Source organism: Hoplias malabaricus, unplaced genomic scaffold (assembly GCF_029633855.1).
Source record: "Hoplias malabaricus isolate fHopMal1 unplaced genomic scaffold, fHopMal1.hap1 scaffold_284, whole genome shotgun sequence".
NCBI classification, from domain to species: Eukaryota; Metazoa; Chordata; class Actinopteri; order Characiformes; family Erythrinidae; genus Hoplias; species Hoplias malabaricus.
Genome location: NW_027100894.1, coordinates 32,371 through 34,860, shown reverse-complemented (window position 1 = coordinate 34,860; position 2,490 = coordinate 32,371).

Here is a 2,490-nt window from a genome sequence, read left to right as displayed (position 1 = left end):
GGACTGATGTCTTTTCTCCTCAGTCAGAGGTGTTGGAGATGCAGTGTGATCCTAATCCTGTTACAGAAATCTTTGGTATTATACAATCAGGATTGTCAGTCCCAAAATATTGCTCTGATTTTGTAGCCTGTGTGACCTTTCTGGCAAGACGACTTTTTCTGTTGAAGTGGAAACATTCAGTACCTCCCACCCACTTCAAATGGATCAAAGACATTCTTCACTACAGCAATTTGGAACTAATTCGATGCACTATGAATGGTTCATCTTCTAAATTTGAAAGAATCTGGCAACCCTTCTTCACTTTTCTAGAAAAGCTCTCATTTACAATCATCCCAGAGCGACTGCTTCTTCCTGTGATCAAAGCTTGAAATGCCATTATTAATGGACTGGTATAATGTTGAATAATAGGAACTTTATGGATATTTTTGTATACATATAATGTGTGTATGTAAATGTATGGTTATTTCTTCATCAAATCAAATCAAATCAAATTTATTTGTATAGCGCTTTTTACAACTGACGTTGTCACAAAGCAGCTTCACAGTTTCAAGACAGAACATTTAAATCAAAGCCCAATGCAAGCAAGCCGAAGGCGACAGTGGCAAGGAAAAACTCCCTCGAGGCTGGAGGAAGAAACCTTGGGAGGAACCAAGACTCACAAAGGGGACCCATCCTCCTCTGATCAAACTATAGATTGAATTTTAAATGATCACCAATGAAGTGTCATTATGCTACATAATAATAATAATAATAAGGTGAGCAGCTGGTCTGGTCTGGTCTGCAGGAGAATCCAGCAAACAATCTTCCATCAGTGGGCCACCATTCTCTCAGAAAACAGTAAAACAGTAAAAGGGAAGCAGTTAGTTGAGTTGAGTGCAGCAGAGAATAAGAGCATGTGAATATTTTCTGTAGTGTAGTGACGGATCTGACTGTAACAGACTGGGAGGAGGGAAACCAGAAGGAGCTCAGGCAAAGACATCCTTTTGTTCCAAGCAAGAGAAATTGTGAGCACATCATCCAGGTTTACCCTGATTCTCCATGTCCATGAGTTCCTGAAATGACAACCTTAAACTAGACAGAGGTTAGTTGCCAAAGGCTAAACTGAACAAGTGTGTTTTGAGCCTAGACTTAAACATAGTGACTGTGTCTGCGTCCCGAACACTAGCTGGAAGATTGTTCCAGAGCTGAGGGGCTTTGTAGGAGAAGGCTTTCCCCCCCGCTGAAGTCTTATGAATTCTGGGTACTAGTAAGAGGCCGGCGCCCTGAGATCTGAGTAATCTTGGTGGTTCATAGTGTGTGATGAGGTCTTGCAAGTATTCAGGGGCGAGACCATATAAGGATTTATACGTGAGTAAAAGAATTTTGTAATCAATACGGAATTTAACTGGAAGCCAGTGAAGGGCCGATAAGACTGGACTGATATGATCAAATTTTCTAGTTTTAGTGAGGACCCTGGCTGCAGCATTTTGAATTAACTGGAGTTTACTCAAGTTTCTGCTGGAGCATCCTGATAAAAGTGCATTGCAATAATCTAATCTTGATGAAATAAAAGCATGAACTAATTTTTCCGCATCTGGGAGGGATAAGGAATTTCGTAACTTAGCGAGGTTCCGAAGATGTAGGAAAGCTATTCTTGTAATGTTACCTATATGCTGATCAAATGATAGATCTGAATCAATTATAACACCCAGATTTTTAGCTGATGAGCTAGGGAGAACAGGTAAGTCAAAATTATGTATTAAATCTGATACCTTATTTATCGCAGGTTTTGGACCTAGAAGGAGAACCTCGGTTTTGTCGCTGTTTAGCAGAAGGAAATTGTATGACATCCAATGCTTCACTTCTTTAACACAGTCCTCCATTTTCTTTAGTGTAGGTTTGTCATCTGGTTTGGCTGATATGTATAACTGTGTGTCATCTGCATAACTGTGGAAGGTAATGCCATGCCTGCTAATAACTCTGCCCAGTGGCAGCATGTATAATATGAATAGTAAAGGTCCTAAAATGGAGCCTTGGGGAACTCCAAATCTCATTTTTGTATGAGTAGAAGAAACATTATTTACGTTTACAAACTGATAGCGATCTGTGAGGTAAGACTTAAACCATGATAGGGCTGTTCCTGTTATTCCAACCATGTTTTTTAATCTTTCTAGCAGAATAGTATGATCAATTGTATCGAAAGCTGCACTGAGGTCTAATAGAACTAGCATGGATACACAGCCTCGATCAGAGGCTAGAAGAAGGTCATTTGTTATCTTAACTAAAGCTGTTTCGGTGCTATGGTGTGGCCTAAAACCAGATTGAAATTTTTCATATATGTTATTCTTATGCAAGTATGACCTAAGTTGTTGGGCCACAACTTTTTCTAAGATCTTAGATATGAAGGGAAGGTTAGAGATGGGTCTGTAATTGGATAGTACACTAGGATCAAGATTTGGTTTTTTGATCAGGGGCTTAATAACTGCTAGTTTAAATCAACCTCTTCATCAA